The following is a 20,071-nucleotide window of genomic DNA, read 5'->3' on the forward strand; positions in this document are numbered from 1 at the left end:
TTGCTGGGTCTATTGTCGGAACTTGAGTTTCACACTGGGGTTTTACAATCGACTCAGGCTCAAAGAGGTCTGCTATCTTTTGTCCTTGCTTCACAACAACATCACGACTCGTTTCATTAGCAATCAGTATAGTCACCCTTTCCTGGGCTTCAGCAGGTAGGGTTATGACTCCACTGGGGACCAACACTCCTTCAGGGAGCTCTCCTCCCATCGGCTGCTCTATCATTGCTAACGTCCCTTTACTGCCTTTCAGCCAGGTGCTCATGACAAGCACTTCTTGCTCCGTCCTTGCAGGCACTACTAAGGGGGTTGTGCCCGCGTACTTCAGTGCCCCAAGCGGTAGCTCAGATGTGTCCCTTTTAGCACTCTCAATTTTCCTATAGGCTTCAGCACAAAGCGTATGGATCATCAGGGTATTCAGGTACTGGTCCCCAGCCCGCCTTCTGCAGTAATCCGCGAGTACCTTGAAGAGACTGGAGTTGGTCCCTATCAGCACAGACACATCAGAGGTCCCTTTAGGGTCAGGGCATATTAAGGCAGCTGTGTCTACCTCTTCTCTTACCCCAGCAACCTCCTCTGGGAATTCCAGGTGCACTATGACATACCCTTGATAGGGGTATTCATCCATGCTGAGGCCACACAGGCCAAGGCCAGTCAGTGGCTGTATAGGCAGGTGCCTAAGCATCTGTTGGTAGAATGACTGAAATATAATAGTCACTTGAGATCCAGTGTCAAGCACTGCTTTACACTCCACCCCTTCAATCCTCACCGTGACCTCTGCTCGAGGCCCTATCAGTCCTGCAGGGATCCCAGCTGGACAGTCTTTTCTGGGGGAATCTTCAAATCCTGCAGACCTGGGGGGTCCCCGTCCCCAGACCCTCTGGCAGCTACCGGATCTCTCCCAACTGATCCTCAGCTTTCCATACACTAAGGAGGGGTTTTCTTCATTACGGCACTTGGCAGCACTGTGTCCATCCTGACCACATCGGTAGCAGAAGAATTGACCTTTTCCCCTTCGCCTGGGGGGGATGGTGGCTCTAAGTGCGGGCTTCTCAATCGCCACAGTTTGAGGCTTCTTATTCCTGGAAGTCTTAACTCGGTCAACGGTACTTTGCAGCTCAGCTATCCGTTCCGTCAGGACCTGCATTTGTTGGGCAAGTTCCTCTCTGGTGCTCACCATCAGTACACTGGCCGTTTGCAGTGGTGTTGTGCTGGCTGGCTCCGATGTTTGGGCTTCCCAAAACTCACTGGCAGCCTGCCTTTCTTCCTCCTCTCGGACCTCTTTTATCAGCTGGGAGTAACTTGGGGGATGTTCCCGTCGTTCTCTTAGCTGGAGATGAAGTAGAATCGGGTTCTGATACTGAGTTCCTCTTACAATTTGAGCCAGTCTGGTCTGATCCATCTGCTCAGCAGTCACTGCTCCCCTCATGACAGCTCTCTGAAGCAGTCTCTCCAGTCTCTGTATGTAGGTTGAAGCCTTCTCGCCCTTTTGTTGTCGGGAATTAAGGAACTTACAGTAGCTGTCTTCAGGGCCCTCTACGCTCCCAAAGTTGTGTTCAAGGGCCTCTAGGCAGTCCTTCACACTGACCCCAGGGTCAATGAGCTTCAGGGTGCGAATCACATCTAATGCTGGGCCGCCAAGGCTCTCTATAAGGCATCTTCGCTTTTCTGCATCTGGTACGGCCCACTCTTGCAGCATTTCAGTGGTATGCTCTAACCAGGGTTCAAACTCCTCCTCCCCAGCAAATAATCTTAACTTACGACAAGATTCTGACTCAGCATGGGGCAGCATAACCTTTTCCAATATTTGCCCCAGAGCTTTTGTCCAATCATCAGCCGAGGCTGCAGCCCCTGAGCTAGAAGCTGCTGAGCCAGGGCCCAACAAACCTGACATATTAGCCATTATACAAACAGTAATTTCCTCAAAATATAAGCACAAACAAAACAAAAAAATATATAAATTGTTTCCCAATGTAGTGGATCACTCAACAGGTGCTTGCGAGGGGTACTGACCCAGGCTATCCCGGACGAGCCCCCAAAAATGTAACCCTTCTGCCCGTCAGAGTTGGCAGCAACAAGGGCCGGGTTCAATATCTAGGGGATCCATTCCAATAACACAATGCAAACCGGCTCGAGCCCCCACCCAGTGACCTGGGACAAATATATACCACCCCCGCTGGGCGCCTCCAAGAGGCAATACTTCCCCTCTCGCAAGCACATAGCCTGAGTGTAGCAAAAGCCTTTTAATAACAGAGAGAAACAATGTGGCATTATGTTGGGGAAACACCAGCAACAGGATTCATAACACAACCCATGAGCAAAAAAAAAACCCACCCCAGGCAAATTGGGGCATGCCCTTTTCCCTTTGGTTCTTGAGTCCAGCAACCCCAAATCACCCAAAGTCCCAAAAGTCCAATGCCCCAAAAGTCTCTGTCCCTGGTCAGGGCAGCCCCAGAGTTCGAAAGTTCATCTGCGGAGCTTTACCTCCCAACCTGGGTGGAAATGGGATGGGGGTAAGAGGCACCTTACATGATCTGAAGCTGACCGCCCCATAGCTCCATAGCGGCGCTCCGCTCCGCCAGCCGCCCCACAAACTCCTTCGCTCCGGTCCGCCAGCTGCCCCACGAACTCCTTCGCTCAGCTGCGCTCCGCTCCGCCAGCTGCCCCACGAACTCCTTCGCTCAGCTCCACGACCCACAAGCAGCTCCTGCCATCCACACACTGCTCCGCGTCGAACGGCTTCACCAGCCGTGCCGCAAACTGCTCCACAATATATCTTCAGGCTCCCCCACTACTTAACACAACACTCAGTGATTTCAGCTCTTAGGTGAATTCAGCTTGTAGTAGGGGAGCCCCAGTGCTGGTGCACTGTCAGCCCAAAGTGAGCTCAGCAGCCTATAACTAGACTTCTAATGAAATCAAAATTAGCTCTGATATTCCACAGTGGAGAGAGGAGGAAGTGCAATTAGCATGGAAAGCCCTCACCAAGGGGCCCATGCCACCAAGTATTAATACTTGTCCCCAGCCTCTCTCTATTCACACAGTTTTGGAACCCATGACCCTTGCCTAGCGAGTGCTACTTAGTTGATGGTGAATCCCTCCATCATAACAAAAGGCCACGTACAGTTCCAAGCACAGTTCCCATAATCAGGGTAATAACAATTTATTCTTCCTGCCCCAATAACAGAGACGCTGGGGATCCCACAGCAGCCAAAGTGACCATTTGAGCAGCTATGGTCTCATTCTAGGCGTGGTGGGTGTGCCTATGCAAATGACATCGGCCCCTGAAGTTCTTTTCCACAACTTGCCACACCTCACCACCAGATGTCAGGGTGGAGCTCATCCTGACACTGCTTACATCCCTATAAAATAGGGACATCTGGTCACCCTACACCAGGCCCACCCTAGGAAGGGGTCCATTACAGACCCCTCTAACCCAGCAGTGTCCAATAGAAATTTGATGCTAGCCACACTGCTAGCCACACTTGCGGTTTTGAATTTTTCTTATTAGACACATTATAAAAAAGCCACATGCATTAGCCACAATTCAATAGCCTATTAGCCACACATGGCTAGTGGTGAAGGTATTGGACACCGCTGCTTTAACCCATCCACACAGCCAGGTCTGGCCCCTTGCCTGGGGCAGTCCAGCACACAGGCCTTGCTGTGTGAGCAGCTCTCAGCCAACAGGTTCCACTCACCTGTAGGGGGCTCATCACCCAGCAGTTGGGGTCCACCATGGGGGCTGGGCAGGGCTGCTGGCCACGGGGCCAATGGGTGTGGCTGGGCCAGGTGGGATCTTGGGAGTCTCGTCCCAGGGATCTGCCCTGCTCCCCAGCACTGCTCCAGCTCTAAGCTGTCTCTGCTGCCTGCGACCTGTGGGGCCCGACCTCCCTCCAGTGCAGAGTCCGGGCCAGTCTTAGCCAGCCACAGGGACAGTGCAGGGGGCTCAGCTGGGTCCTGCCAGGCATGTGGGTCCTGAGGGAGCCTGGCCTGGGCAGGATCTGCTCCTGCTCTAGCCTTGGTAATTGCACCACTCCCAAGGGAACAGAGTTTTCCTGCCCCAGGACCAGCCCTGGCTGCGCTGCCGGCTCAGCCTGGCAGACACAGTCACCTCCCATCAGGGCTGGCTATTGTGGATGGGGGTCAGGGCATGGAAGAGTAGGTCTCGAAGGGGTTGGGGGGCGGTATTAGGCAGTGAGGGTGTGGAGAGATTTGTGTGTGTGTTGGGGGGCTGTGCAGTGGGAGAGATCTGTGTGTGTCGGGGCGCTGGGAAGTGTGTGTGTGGGGGTCTGTGTGGGGCACTGTGCAGTTATGACGGTGAGGCTGTGGGGGGCACTGGGCAGTGAGTGGATCTGTGGGGGGGGCTCTGGGCAGGGAGGCGCAGGGCACTGTTCAGTTGTGGGAGGGCTGTGGGGGGAACTGGGCAGTGAGTGGATCTGTGGGGGGGGGCTCTGGGCAGGGAGGTGCAGGGCACTGTGCAGTTGTGGGAGGGCTGTGGGGGGCACTGGGCAGTGAGTGGATCTGTGGGGGGGGGCTCTGGGCGGGGAGGTGCAGGGCACTGTGCAGTTGTGACGGTGAGGCTGTGGGGGGCACTGGGTAGTGAGTGGATCTGTGGGGGGGGGCTCTGGGCAGGGAGGTGCAGGGCACTGTGCAGTTGTGACGGTGAGGCTGTGGGGGGCACTGGGCAGTGAGTGGATCTGTGGGGGGGGGCTCTGGGCAGGGAAGTGCAGGGCACTGTGCAGTTGCGACGGTGAGGCTGTGGGGGGCACTGAGCAGTGAGTGGATCTGTGGGGGGGGGCTCTGGGCAGGGAGGTGCAGGGCACTGTGCAGTTGTGACGGTGAGGCTGTGGGGGGCACTGGGTAGTGAGTGGATCTGTGGGGGGGGGCTCTGGGCAGGGAGGTGCAGGGCACTGTGCAGTTGTGACGGTGAGACTGTGGGAGGCACTGGGCAGTGAGTGGATCTGTGGGGGGGGGCTCTGGGCAGGGAGGTGCAGGGCACTGTGCAGTTGCGACGGTGAGGCTGTGGGGGGCACTGAGCAGTGAGTGGATCTGTGGGGGGGGCTCTGGGCAGGGAGGTGCAGGGCACTGTGCAGTTGTGACGGTGAGGCTGTGGGGGGCACTGGGCAGTGAGTGGATCTGTGGGGGGGGGCTCTGGGCAGGGAGGTGCAGGGCACTCTGCAGTTGTGGGAGGGCTGTGGGGGGCACTGGGCAGAGAGTGGATCTGTGGGGGGGGGCTCTGGGCAGGGAGGTGCAGGGCACTGTGCAGTTGCGACGGTGAGGCTGTGGGGGGCACTGGGCAGTGAGTGGATCTGTGGGGGGGGGGCTCTGGGCAGGGAGGTGCAGGGCAATCTGCAGTTGCGACGGTGAGGCTGTGGGGGGCACTGGGCAGTGAGTGGATGTGTGGGGGGGGCTCTGGGCAGGGAGGTGCAGGGCACTGTACAGTTGTGACGGTGAGGCTGTGGGGGGCACTGGGTAGTGAGTGGATCTGTGGGGGGGGGCTCTGGACAGGGAGGTGCAGGGCACTCTGCAGTTGTGGGAGGGCTGTGGGGGGCACTGGGGAGTGAGTGGATCTGTGGGGGGGGGCTCTGGACAGGGAGGTGCAGGGCACTGTGCAGTTGTGACGGTGAGGCTGTGGGGGGCACTGGGCAGTGAGTGGATCTGTGGGGGGGGGCTCTGGGCAGGGAGGTGCAGGGCACTGTGCAGTTGTGACGGTGAGGCTGTGGGGGGCACTGGGCAGTGAGTGGATCTGTGGGGGGGGGCTCTGGGCAGGGAGGTGCAGGGCACTGTGCAGTTGTGGGAGGGCTGTGGGGGGCACTGGGCAGTGAGTGGATCTGTGGGGGGGGCTCTGGGCAGGGAGGTGCAGGGCACTGTGCAGTTGTGGGAGGGCTGTGGGGGACACTGGGCAGTGAGTGGATCTGTGGGGGGGGCTCTGGGCAGGGAGGTGCAGGGCACTGTGCAGTTGCGACGGTGAGGCTGTGGGGGGCACTGGGCAGTGAGTGGATCTGTGTGGGGGGCTCTGGACAGGAAGGTGCAGGGCACTCTGCAGTTGTGGGAGGGCTGTGGGGGGCACTGGGCAGTGAGTGGATCTGTGGGGGGGGGCTCTGGGCAGGGAGGTGCAGGGCACTGTGCAGTTGTGGGAGGGCTGTGGGGGGCACTGGGCAGTGAGTGGATCTGTGGGGGGGGCTCTGGGCAGGGAGGTGCAGGGCACTGTGCAGTTGTGGGAGGGCTGTGGGGGGCACTGGGCAGAGAGTGGATCGGGGGGGCTCTGGGCGGGGAGGTGCAGGGCACTGTGCAGTTGTGGGAGGGCTGTGGGGGGCACTGAGCAGTGAGTGGATCGGGGGGGGGCTCTGGGCAGGGAGGTGCAGGGTACTGTGCAGTTGTGGGAGGGCTGTGGGGGGCACTGGGCAGTGAGTGGATCGGGGGGGGGGCTCTGGGCAGGGAGGTGCAGGGCACTGTGCAGTTGTGGGAGGGCTGTGGGGGGCACTGGGCAGAGAGTGGATCTGTGGGGGGGGCTCTGGGCAGGGAGGTGCAGGGCACTGTGCAGTTGTGGGAAGGCTGTGGGGGGCACTGGGCAGAGAGTGGATCGGGGGGGCTCTGGGCGGGGAGGTGCAGGGCACTGTGCAGTTGTGGGAGGGCTGTGGGGGGCACTGGGCAGTGAGTGGATCTGTGGGGGGGGCTCTGGGCAGGGAGGTGCAGGGCACTGTGCAGTTGTGGGAGGGCTGTGGGGGGCACTGGGCAGAGAGTGGATCGGGGGGGGCTCTGGGCGGGGAGGTGCAGGGCACTGTGCAGTTGTGGGAGGGCTGTGGGGGGCACTGGGCAGTGAGTGGATCTGGGGGGGGGGCTCTGGGCAGGGAGGTGCAGGGTACTGTGCAGTTGTGGGAGGGCTGTGGGGGGCACTGGGCAGTGAGTGGATCGGGGGTGGGGCTCTGGGCAGGGAGGTGCAGGGCACTGTGCAGTTGTGGGAGGGCTGTGGGGGGCACTGGGCAGAGAGTGGATCTGTGGGGGGGCTCTGGGCAGGGAGGTGCAGGGCACTGTGCAGTTGTGGGAGGGCTGTGGGGGGCACTGGGCAGTGAGTGGATCGGGGGGGGGGCTCTGGGCAGGGAGGTGCAGGGCACTGTGCAGTTGTGGGAGGGCTGCGGGGGGCACTGGGCAGAGAGTGGATCTGGGGGGGGGCTCTGGGCAGGGAGGTGCAGGGCACTGTGCAGTTGTGGGAGGGCTGCGGGGGGTGTTCGGGTAAGGGAGCACTGGGCAGTGAGAGGATCGGGGGGGGGTTCCGGGTGGGTGAGGTATGCTGGGCATAGTGGTCTGGGGAAGGGCACTGGGCAGAGGGGTTTGTGGGGGTCTCGGAGCGGTGTGGCACTGTGCGTAGGGGCTGAAAGGGGTGCTGCCGGGGGGGTGCATGGTGCGGCGTGGGCCCGCCCCCAAGGGGAAGAAGCACACCTGACCCTTCTGCACCCAACAGCTAACGCCCCCCACGCCCGAGGGCACAAATCCGCGACCTATCCGGGACCCGGCCAGGATCCAGTTCTCTCTGCGGCCCCTTCACCAGAGACACCTGCAAAGCCAACCAGGCGCGGGGTCTGTGTCGCAGGGAAACGGGTCCCGCAGCAGGAAGTGCATTGCATTCACTGCCGTGTGAAGGCTGCTGCCTGCAGTCCGCTCTCGCCCTTGTGTCCCTCGCAAAAGCCTCCCGGTGCTGGGGCTCCAGCGCCCTGGCCGTGCAAGGGAGAGGTTGATATCGAGGAAGCAACATACGCGCTGTTTCCCAACAAGACAGTCTAGTTCAGAGACCCCCCCACCCTGCCCAGGACACCCTGACCGAGAAGATAGACCTTCCCTTCCCAAAAGAGCTGGGGGGCCCCCCACATCTGAGGGGGAAGGCCACCCCCACATTTCAGGGGGCACAGCCTAGAGCAAAGGTAAGCGAGTTTTTGCCATCACCTTCCAGGTGGAATGAGGCGTCCTGGGTAAGCCTGTCTGCAGAGGGGGGAGGTTTATGCGAACCTCTGGGACTGAATTCTCTGCAGTCGCTGGTTAAACTGCCCCATGGTTAGGGTGTTAATTTAGAATGTGGGAGAGGGATGTCCAGTTCTGTGCTCTGCCTCAGACTGGGTGAGATGTTGGGAAAAATCACTTTGGCCCAGAGCCACGAAGGTTCTTTAGGTTCTTATTTTCCACTGATTTCAATGATGCTGAAATATCTTTGTGGACCTGGGCTGGAGGGTACAGTTTTTCAAAGGTGCCTAAGTCCTATTTTTAAAAATGTTGCAGGGCCCCCACTCTGCTCTTGGAAAGAAGTTCCTAAATCCAGAGTGTAGGGAGGCACTTCCCAGTGCTTGGGATTCTCAGCTGCAAACCCTTTCTTGGCCTTCCATGCCTATGCCATTTTAGCAAGGAAGAGGAAGCATTAAGCCCAGCCTTTAGCCCAGTGGTCAGAGCGCTCACCTGGGATATAGAGGAGCCCTCATTCAAGTCCCTTCTCTATCTAATGTATCCTTATTGGAAGCATTACAATTAAAGGAATAAATAAATATAGTGTTTATGCCTTTTCCTCATTTTTAGAGAAAAATATGGTTTCTGTACATTTAGTGCAATTCTAAATCAAGTCTAGGTGTTCAAAGTCTTAATGACAGAAGAATAAAGTGCTAACCTGCATTCTTAGAGAAAATGAATTTTAATGCAATGAGTCCATTTCTAAATAGTCATTTAATAATTTACAAAATCTTAGGACAGGTCTACACTTAAAACACTGCATTGGCGCAGCTGCAGCACTTTAATGTAAAGACTTGCTCTACACTGATGGGAGAGAGCTCTCCTATCCACATAGTTAATCCACTTTTGGGAGAGGCAGTAGCTATGTCAATGAGAGACACTCTCAACTCTCATCAGCTGTGCACGTTAGCCCTGATGTTTCTGAACTTTCTTTCTTTCTTTCTTTCTTTCTTTCTTTCTTTCTTTCTTTCTTTCTTTCTTTCTTTCTTTCTCTGAAATTCTTGAAGATTATCCCTCTCAGATGTTGCCTTATTTTCTCACTAATAATACTCAATATATAAAAATCTCAGATTATGGAGGGTTTTCTACCCTTTTAATCTGCAGCAATTTCCCCTTTGTTTTGGAGAGAAAGTGTTGCCCTGAGTTACTATTCCAGATGTGGGGAGAGGGGCTGAAGAAGGGGAATAAGCTCCCTGCTAATCAACTTTCCCCCTCATGTCTTAATTCCCCCTCCCTTTATGTACATTAAAATTGACTGATTTCCCCAAATGTCGTAAACATCACAGCTGGAAGCTTCCCCCTATTCAGTCTCTGATGCTCAGGGGACCTAAATATCACCTGAAGTTTCAGGAGAAGGACCATGGTCCACAGCTCCGTTCCTCAGGCACATAAGAATGGTCAGACCAAAGGTCCATCTAGCCCAGTATCCTGTCTTCCAACAGTGGCCAATGCCACTGAACAGAACAGTGAACAGAAGAGGCAATCATCAAGTGATCCAGTCCCTGTCGCCCATTCCCAGCTTCTGGCAAACAGAGGCGAGGGACAGCATCCCTGCCCATCTTAGAATATCAGGGTTGGAAGCGACCTCAGGAGGTCATCTAGTCCAACCCCCTGCTCAAAGCAGGACCAATCCCCAATTTTTGCCCCAGATCCCTCAATGGCCCCCTCAAGGATTGAACTCACAACCCTGGGTTTAGCAGGCCAATGCGCAAACCACTGAGCTATCCTTCCTCCACCAATAGCGATTGGTGGACCTATCCTCCATGAATTTATCTAGTTCTTTTTTGAACCCTGTTATAGTCTTGGCCTTCACAACATCCTCTGGCAAGGAGTTCCACAGGTTGACTCTGCGTTGTGTGAAAAAATACTGCCTTTTGTTTGTTTTAAACCTGCTGCCTATTAATTTCATTTGGTGATCCCTACTTTTTATGTTATGAGAGGGAGTAAATAACACTTCCTTATTTACTTTCGCCACCCCAGTCATGATTTTATAGACCTCTATCATATCCCCTCTTAGTTGTCTCTTTTCCAAGATGAAAAATCCCAGTCTTATTAATCTCTCCTCATATGATAGCCATTCCATACCCCTAATCATTTTTGTTTCCTATTTCTGAACATTTAAAAATTCCAATATATTGTTTTTGAGATGGGGCGACCACATCTGCATGCAGTATTCAAGATGTGGGCGTACCAATGGATTTATATTTATATATCTCTCATTATCTATCACTTTCTTACTAATTCCCAACATTCTGTTCACTTTTTTGACTCTTACTGCATATTGAATGGATGTTTTCAGAGAACTATCCACAATGACTCCAAGATCTCTTTCTTCAGCGGTATCAGCTAATTTAGACCCCATCATTGTGTATGTATAGTTGGGATCATGTTTTCCAATTTGGATTACCTTGCATTTATCAACATTTATTTAACAGTGGAGCCATGGACAGGTGGGGTAGAGCACATCTGGTCTGGAGATGGCACTTTCTCAGGAGCCCCTCCCCGGCTGCAGGACAAATCTGAGTAGGTTGGTGTTACCTGGTGCACGAAGTTGCAACACCATTCAGATGTGTTGTGTGTGCTAAAAGTTGTGGTTTCCGCAACAAAGTCGCAGCCTGTGATTTTTTTACCATCTTAACTATTATTTATTTAATTTCCCTTTGGATTCTGAATACTGATCTAAATTCCCCTTTAGTCACCCTTTTTTCCCCTAGTTATTGAATGCCCTCACTTTTGTCTCTAGTTATTAACTATTAATATCAAATCTCCTCAGATTTTGCTGTTTTCCTTGTGATTGTCAGTCTGATTAAAAAAATCTCATACCTTGTCCCCTTTCCCACTAATTTTCAAAAGTTTACATAATATCCTCTCAGATTCCCCCACCTCCAACCCATACGTAAACCTTTTGAACTGCAGGAATTTGTCTGTATTTTGGAAAGAAACTGTTACTGACGAAGACATACTAATAAGTGTGTTTTTAGGATTTTACTGCTTTAAAACAGGCTCAGGTTTAAAATCATGGAACATGCTTTGTGAGAAATATTCCACAAATTCACCGGATCTCGCTTGTTCTCTTTCCCCTGAGCAGGATTTCCAAGCCTGATGTGGTTTCCTGGTTTGAATGGGGTGAAAACCCATGGGTCAAAAAGGGACCCTGGCAGCTTTGGTCAGCGCTGCTGACCACTGTTAAAAATCCGGTTGGAGGCTCAGCAGGGCTGGCAGGCTCCCTGCCCAGCTCCGCACTGCTCCCGGGAAGCAGCTGGCATGTCCAGCTCCCAGGTGGAGGGGCAGCCAGGGTGGCTCCATGCGCTGCCCTCGCCCGCACACACAGCTCCCATTGGCCAGGTTAGGGCAGGGTTACGTAGCATGACTCACGAGCTGGAGGCAGCTGTTGAGGGGTCGTGGCGCACACCTCTCCCGCTGCAGCCCTAGTCTCCTGCTCGCGCTCCTGTGGCTGGACTCAAGCTGCGGTGCGTGCCCCCACGCTCTATCTCCCCGTCGCTGGCACCCAGGCGTTCAAGGTATCCCTGTATCTGAGCACTGCAAGGGGTTCTGGGAATGGGGCTGCTGGAGGGGAGGAGGACGAGACTGCCCCTCCCAGGACCCTGTGGCCTGCAGGGACTCCTGTGCCGCCTCCCTGGTAGGGGCCCGCATCCTGTTGGCGCTGCTTGCCTCAGCCTCCTCCCAGCTCACCAGTGGGGCCCTTCTGGCGTCGGGCACCTGTCTCCTGCCAGTCCCGGGCCTGGTGCAATGGTCTGGCCCTGCCTGGGTCTGGGGCCTATAGTGATTCTACGGGGTGCCCCTTGCCACCCCCACTGTGTTTGTTAACCCTGCTCACTCGCCCTCCGTGGCTGTGGCAGGCCAGGGAGCAAGCTAGAGGTTGGGGATGAGAATTAAGTAAGTGTCAAACCTATTTGTTAAAGCTGTAAAATTTCCAAAATGAACTACAGTATTCAAGCAATTAATGAAGATCCTGTAGATGCTGGAATGAAAATCAAGTTCACTAGTTCCCAGATGTTCTCTCCTTAACTATTAAGGGCTCTATTTGCTCTAGCCACCACAGTATCTAATGTTCTTAACTGAGATTTGCCTTTAGTGTTCAGACCATATAATTAAAAAAACATATCCAAACTTTAAATCCAATCAAGGATTTGGAAATCTCCCACCATTACTGAAATTGCCACATGTATTTACAAGTGATATTACAAAGTAAAAATCACAGCCAGATTATAAAAGTACACTAATTTAGCATTCATGTGCTTAGATACTACTTTGATGGGTGACCCAGACAAAGATACATAGCTACAGAGTGGAGAAGTCCAGCTCAAAGAACAGAATTATTCAGGCTGAATCATTCAGGATTTGGGTTTCTACATCTAAATTTGAGACAGCAAATGTAAGTAAAATTAATGTTCAAAAAGCTGTTTTTAGTACAGAAAGAGACTTTAATGTACAATCATGCATGATTAAGAAAATAGACATGATCTTTAATAGCAACCTGGCTGAAGTACATATTGTGACAGAACTAGGATTTATATGAACTTGCAATATGTCAAGCATTTCTAATTTATTTGTGTTCTGCTGATTTGAAAAACCATTGCAATCTACTTCAGAAGTTGTTGTTGCATCCATACTAGAGAGCCAGTTTTTCACACAAAAAGAAAGTGACTGTACTATTTGTATAGGTTCTTCATATTATGAAAAATATTGTCTTACAAGTTCACAAATTTTTTTTTTGGTAAGTCATTAGTAATTGATATTTATGAGCTGCTTCTCCTCTCATTTCCACTGGTATAAATACAGAGTTGCTCCATCAAAATCAATGGAGCAGATCCTCAATTGGTGCAAATCAGTGGAGCTCTGGTTTTTGGTGTTTTTGTTTTGTTTTGTTGTTTTGAGGTATGCTAGTTTACAGTAGCTGAGGATCTGGCCGAGCAGCATTATAACAATGTAATACCATTGTGACAGGAGAATAAAGCCCTTGAATATAGTCAGCATTGACAGTTTAAAAACTCTTCCCCCTTTTTTTTAAGCTATCAAGTACTATGAGGTTGCATATAATTGCAAGGCCTGCTTAGCACAGGTATTCTTGGAGAATATCGTAGGAGGTATATAAAAGGATCAAGACTTCATTAAGATTAGATGCCTAAAGATGAAGTTAGACATTTTGAAAATCCCACCAGGTCAAGGGTATGAATCCAGCTGAGATTGCAGGCCAGTAAGTAGTCCCATTCGGTTCCATAAGAATATTCAGGTGAACAAGGGTTTGCAGCATTAGGCCCTACGTTCAGTCCCACATTCTTGTTAAACTGGCACTCCCAGCAAAGAGAGAGAAGTGTGAATCAAGAGCAACAAGATATCTCATGGCTGGGAGGCTCCACTCCAGTTGAGGCACGTTGGTTAGGGCCACATGGAGAAGCTTGCACTGCTGTTGCTCCCCGGTCTGTTTGTTAGATCTACCTTTTGTCTAATATGTAGACTGTAAGATCTTTGGGGCAGGGACTGTATGTTATAGATGTGTACATTGCTTAGCACAATTGTCTGGTGTAAGTGTTACTGTAATACAAATAAATAATGTTTACAACATTACTTCAGAGTGTTGAGCACTTAAGGTGGAACCATATAGCACTTTTTATAAAAGGTATAACCTAGAAGATATATCATTGGATTTAATCTAATTCTCTGCCCTCTATACAGCTAGGTTTTTTGCACTGGAATGGGTATACAGTGAGATTTGTGACTGATCATCACATAATAAAAATGTAATTACTCCAATATTTCAGATCAGAGAATAGTATCCTTTTATTTTTTCCAATATAAATTACTTTGTGGTAAAAAGCAATGAGTAGCAGCTTTGTATCAACTGAGTTGTGGAACAGATGACCTACATCAGTGGGTTAATCTTGCTTCTTGATTAGTCTGAGCCGTAAAGCGCCTAAGCTGTATTTTGCACTAAGGTAGATGTTTAATAGTAATGATAATTAGCTAGCAGAATGCAGTTTGATGTTGCTGAAATCTACCCAGGGCCATTTATAACCAAATTTACAGGTACTATTGTTTTCCTTTATCTGTTTGTACATAAGACCTTTAAAACATGGCTTTTTGTACAAAAATTGGACAGTTTTGTTAATTACTTTGATATTATGTGCATTTTCTCCATAAAATCATAGAATATCAGGGTTGGAAGGGACCTCAGGAGGTCATCTAGTCCAACCCCCTGCTCAAAGCAGGACCAATCCCCAACTAAATCATCCTAGCCAGGGCTTTCTCAAGCCTGACCTTAAAAACTTCTAAGGAAGGAGATTCCACTACCTCCCTAGGTAACGCATTCCAGTGCTTCACCATCCTCCTAGTGAAAAAGTTTTTCCTAATATCCAACCTAAACCTCCCCCACTGCAACTTGAGACCATTACTCCTCGTTCTGTCATCTGCTACCACTGAGAACAGTCTAGATCCATCCTCTTTGAAACCCCCTTTCAGGTAGTTGAAAGCAGCTATCAAATTCCCCCTCACTCTTCTCTTCTGCAGACTAAACAATCCCAGTTCCCTCAGCCTCTCCTCATAAGTCATGTGTTCCAGTCCCCTAATCATTTTTGTTGCCCTCGGCTGGACGTTTTCCAGTTTTTCCACATCCTTCTTGTAGTGCGGGGCCCAAAACTGGACACAGTACTCCAGATGAGGCCTCACCAATGTCGAATAGAGGGGAACGATCACGTCCCTCGATCTGCTGGCAATGCCCCTACTTATACATCCCAAAATGCCATTGGCCTTCTTGGCAACAAGGGCACCCTGTTGCCTCATATCCAGCTTCTCATCCAGTGTAACCCCTAGGTCCTTTTCTGCAGAACTGCTGCCTAGCCATTCGGTCCCTAGTCTGTAGCGGTGCATGGGATTCTTCCATCCTAAGTGCAGGACTCTGCACTTGTCCTTGTTGAACCTCATCAGAATTCTTTTGGCCCAATCCTCTAATTTGTCTAGTGCCCTCTGTATCCTATCCCTACCCTCCAGCGTATCTACCTCTCCTCCCAGTTTAGTGTCATCTGCAAACTTGCTGATGGTGCAATCCACATCATCCTCCAGATCATTAATGAAGATATTGAACAAAACCAGCCCAAGGACCGACCCTTGGGGCACTCCACTTGATACCGGCTGCCAACTAGACATGGAGCCATTGATCACTACCCGTTGAGCCCGACAATCTAGCCAGCTTTCTATCCACCTTATAGTGCATTCATCCAGCCCATACTTCTTTAACTTGGTGGCAAGAATACTGTGGGAGACCGTGTCAAAAGCTTTGCTAAAGTCAAAGAACAACACGTCCACCGCTTTCTCCTCATCCACAGAGCCAGTTATCTCGTCATAGAAGGCAATTAGATTAGTCAGGCATGACTTGCCCTTGGTGAATCCATGCTGACTATTCCTGATCACTTTCCTCTCCTCGAAGTGCTTCAGATTTGATTCCTTGAGGACCTGCTCCATGATTTTTCCAGGGACTGAGGTGAGGCTGACTGGCCTGTATTTCCCAGGATCCTCCTCCTTCCCTTTTTTAAAGATGGGCACTACATTAGCCTTTTTCCAGTCATCCAGGACCTCCCCCTATCACCATGAGTTTTCAAAGATAATGGCCAATGGCTCTGCAATCACATCCGCCAACTCCTTTAGCACCCTCGGATGCAGCGCATCCGGCCCCATGGACTTGTGCTCATCCAGCTTTTCTAAATAGTCCCGAACCACTTCTTTCTCCACAGAGGACTGGTCACCTCCTCCCCATGCTGTGCTGCCCAGTGCAGTAGTCTGGGAGCTGACCTTGTTCGTGAAGACAGAGGCAAAAAAAGCATTGAGTACATTAGCTTTTTCCACATCCTCTGTCATTGGGTTGCCTCCCTCATTCAGTAAGGGGCCCGCACTTTCCTTGACTTTCTTCTTGTTGCTAACATACCTGAAGAAACCCTTCTTGTTACTTGTAACATCTCTTGCTAGCTGCAACTCTAGGTGTGATTTGGCCTTCCTGATTTCACTCCTGCATGCCCGAGCAATATTTTTATGCTTCCCTGGTCATTTGTCCAATCTTCCACTTCTTGTAAGCTTCTTTTTTGAATTTAAGATCAGCAAGGATTTCACTGTTAAGCCAAGCTGGTCGCCTGCCATATTTACTATTCTTTCTATACATCGGGATGGTTTGTCCCTGAAACCTCAATAAGGATTCTTTAAAATACAGCCAGCTCTCCTGGACTCCTTTCCCCCTCATGTTATTCTCCCAGGGATCCTGCCCATCAGTTCCCTGAGGTTGTCAAAGTCTGCTTTTCTGAAGTCTAGGGTCCATATTCTGCTGCTCTCCTTTCTTCCCTGTGTCAGGATCCTGAACTCGACCACCTCATGGTCACTGCCTCCCAGGTTCCCATCCACTTTTGCTTCCCCTACTAATTCTTCCCGGTTTGTGAGCAGCAGGTCAAGAAGAGCTCTGCCCCAGTTGGTTCCTCCAGCACTTGCACCAGGAAATTGTCCCCTACATTTTCCAAAAACTTCCTGGATTGCCTGTGCACGGCTGTATTGCTCTCCCAGCAGATATCAGGGTGATTGAAGTCTCCCATGAGAACCAGGGCCTGCGATCTAGTAACTTCAATTAGTTGCCAGAAGAAAGCCTCGTCCACCTCATCCCCCTGGTCCGGTGGTCTATAGCAGACTCTCACCATGACATCACCCTTGTTGCTCACACTTCTAAACTTAATCCAGAGACACTCAGGTTTTTCTGCAGTTTCATACCAGAGCTCTGAGCAGTCATACTGCTCTCTTACATACAATGCAACTCCCCCACCTTTTCTGCCCTGCCAGTCCTTCCTGAGCAGTTTATATCCATCCATGACAGTACTCCAATCATGTGAGTTATCCCACCAAGTCTCTGTTATTCCAATCACATCATAATTCCTTGACTGTGCCAGGACTTCCAGTTCTCCCTGCTTGTTTCCCAGGCTTCTTGCATTTGTGTATAGGCACTTGAGATAACTCGCTGTTCGTCCCTCTTTCTCAGTATGAGGCAGGAGCCCTCCCCTCTCCTGCTCTCCTGCTCTTGCTTCCTCCCGGTATCCCACTTCCCCACTTACGTCAGGGCTTTGGTCTCCTTCCCCTGGTGAACCTAGTTTAAAGGCCTCCTCACTAGGTTAGCCAGCCTGCTTGTGAAGATGCTCTTCCCTCTCTTCATTAGGTGGAGCCCGTCTCTGCCTAGCACTCCTCCTTCTTGGAACACCGTCCCATGGTCAAAGAATCCAAAGCCTTCTCTCCGACACCACCTGCGTAGCCATTCGTTGACTTCCATGATTCGACGGTCTCTACCCGGGCCTTTTCCTTCCATGGGGAGGATGGACGAGAACACCACTTGCGCCTCAAACTCCTTTATTCTTCTTCCCAGAGCCACGTAGTCTACAGTGATCCGCTCAAGGTCATTCTTGGCAGTATCATTGGTGCCCACGTGGAGAAGCAGGAAGGGGTAGCGATCCGAGGTCTTGATGAGTCTTGGCAGTCTCTCTGTCACATTGTTAATCCTAGCTCCTGGCAAGCAGCAGACTTCTCAGTTTTCCCGGTCGGGGCAGCAGATAGGTGACTCAGTCCCCCTGAGGAGAGAGTCCCCGACCACCATCCCCCGCCTTCTTCTCTTGGGAGCGGTGGTCATGGAACCCCCATCCCTAGGACAGTGCATCTCATGCCTTCCAATCGGTGGAGTCTCCTTCTGTTCCCGTCTCTCAGATGTATCATCTAGTCCACTCTCCACATTAGTACCTGTGGAGAGAACATGAAAACGGTTGCTTACCTGTGTCTGCGTTGCTGATACATGGACGCTCCCCTTTCTTCTTCTGGAGGTCACATGCTGCCAAATTGCTTCACCATCCTCCTGTCCCCGCTGTGCAGCCTGCTCTGAATCTTCAGAACATTGTGCCCGTAGAAGCATATCCTGACGTCTGTCCAGGAAATCTTCAGTTTCTCTTATGCAACGCAGGGTCAATCCTTGTTTCTCCAGACCCTGAACCTTTTCTTCCAATATGGAGATCAGCTTGCACTTTGTACAGACAAAGTCGCTTCTGTCCTGTGGAAGAAAGACAAACATGGGACATCCAGTGCAGGTCACAACAGCTGAACAGTCCCCGTCCATACTACCTTCCTTCTATGAGCTTCCTCAGTAGTTGTCATGACTACTCAGAGAAGCTGGCAAGATGTAAGCCGCAGTGGGCTCTCCCAAGGCGAACTCCTCTGTTAGCCTCTCTGCTGTTCGCTGCTCAGCTGGTTCGCAGCTGACTGGCTTTTTATAACAGTCAGGCCCACTCAAGGTTCACCTGGAACATAGCACTCCAAATTCACACCTTTCAAACAACCAATCAAGCACAAGGTCAGACTGTCAAACTGTCCCCACAACAGACATTCAGATACTCACCAACACAGCCTCCCTAATGCAGCCCTTAGTGTACCTCCTCTCAGGCAGATCCCAGGCAAACTCCCTCTGTTAGCCTCTCTGCTGTTCGCTGCTCCAGTTACATTGTGTCCTCTTTTGTACGACATTTAGCAATAAACACTCTTCTGGTAGAGTAATAAATAAAATAAATTAAGGGCTGCCCTCATGCCAGATTGTGCAAGTAAACCACCGTTTTTGGTATGGTTACAAGTCTCAAGGGCACTTGGCACCCATAAAAATAGCACTGCCCATCACCAATAGGGTGGTATTTTGACATGATGTGACAATGTAAACATCAGGACATGACGAGGACCATTGAAAATTCTCATCTTACAACTATACGGCAGTTTGATATTTTTTAAACTATGCCCTGCTCTCTTCTGGATGGGTTTTTTATTGTCTTAAAGATTAAAACAAAATTCTGAATATATTATCTTAATACAGTTGACTTAATATATCAACATGTTACTTCCTTGTTTTGTTAATCTGGAGAGTAGCTGGTATCAAATGTAAATTATATTTTTATCTTATAGCTGTCACATCATTTTGCCATGGCTTAATAAAACTGCACTAACCGTGAAAATTGTAAGCGTGTGGTTTTGTGTTTGATGTGCTAGCTGCACCAGTTCCTGCTGTTCCCAGGGGGGTGCTAATAGAACTGCTGCAAATATAGAGATTTCCTTGCAGAATTAGATGTTACACAAGCTGGTCAAAACACCTATGTTAACTTTAGCTCCACTGAAAACAGAAAAATATAATATAATATAATACAATATAATATGCCCAATTTTACGGGGACCTGTGCAGTCAGAAGTATTGACTGGAGACTAAAAGTCCGGTTACCATAATTTTCTCTAGTTTTCTAGCGTCCTGTAACTAATAAAACCTGAAATTAGCATAATATGTCTGTCAAAAATATATTTGATTGAATCTTTGAACTTTTTCAAACTAACTTTTTCAGTGCACAGCCACAGGCAGTGGGGAGCAACTGGCCTTTAAAGAGTTAAGAGCCTAGCCAGCAGGCATCAACAGTCATCTACCTAGTTAGTGTTGCCACATCCACAGTGGACACTGTTTTATCTATCGGCTAAACTGTGCTGCAGTCAGACCAGGGCGAGGTGAAATGGCAGAACCTGAAAAGCAAAAGATTCAAAGGTTGTCCAGTACAATCGATAAATTCTTTTTAAAGGCTGATACCTCCGAAGAACAACACATATGCATGGCTGAATTGCTTTTAACATACCATGGAGTTAAACACCACCACAGCTACCATTCTCAAGACTGTGGAAATAAACTGTACCCTTCCATTTTCACTGATTCCAAGATCGCCTCCAAAATTCACTGTGGAAGGAGAAAAGTGGAGGCTTTGATTGAGACTGTATTAGCCCCCCATTCATTGAAACTGGCTGTGCAAGACATTGGATCAACATCGTTCTCAATAGTGACAGGTGCTTCTAATAAAGGGAACACAAAATTATTCCCAGTTGCTGTCCGCTACTTTAATAAGGATAAGGGAAGCTGCACATGTATCATAGACTTTTTTGAGGATGCAGATGAGACATCAGAGGCAATTGCAAACAACTTACAAAGTTGTCTTCAAAATGCCAGTCTGATACATAATAAAATAGTGGCATA

The 20,071-nt window shown here is 50.5% G+C and overlaps 1 long non-coding RNA gene and 1 pseudogene across 2 annotated transcripts in view; one reads left to right on the forward strand and one right to left on the reverse strand.

The window, feature by feature from the left end:
- The window catches only part of LOC144275109 (uncharacterized), an 807,364-nt pseudogene that overhangs the window by 41,679 nt on the left and 745,614 nt on the right, over positions 1–20,071 (reverse strand). The gene's annotated exons all lie outside the window — the stretch shown is intronic.
- Positions 7,799–19,471, forward strand: LOC144275117 (uncharacterized). Its single transcript, XR_013347989.1, has 3 exons — positions 7,799–7,922; positions 12,260–12,391; positions 19,398–19,471. It is a non-coding gene; the product is annotated as an uncharacterized LOC144275117 (long non-coding RNA).

Source organism: Eretmochelys imbricata, chromosome 14, assembly GCF_965152235.1.
Source record: "Eretmochelys imbricata isolate rEreImb1 chromosome 14, rEreImb1.hap1, whole genome shotgun sequence".
NCBI lineage: Eukaryota > Metazoa > Chordata > Testudines > Cheloniidae > Eretmochelys > Eretmochelys imbricata.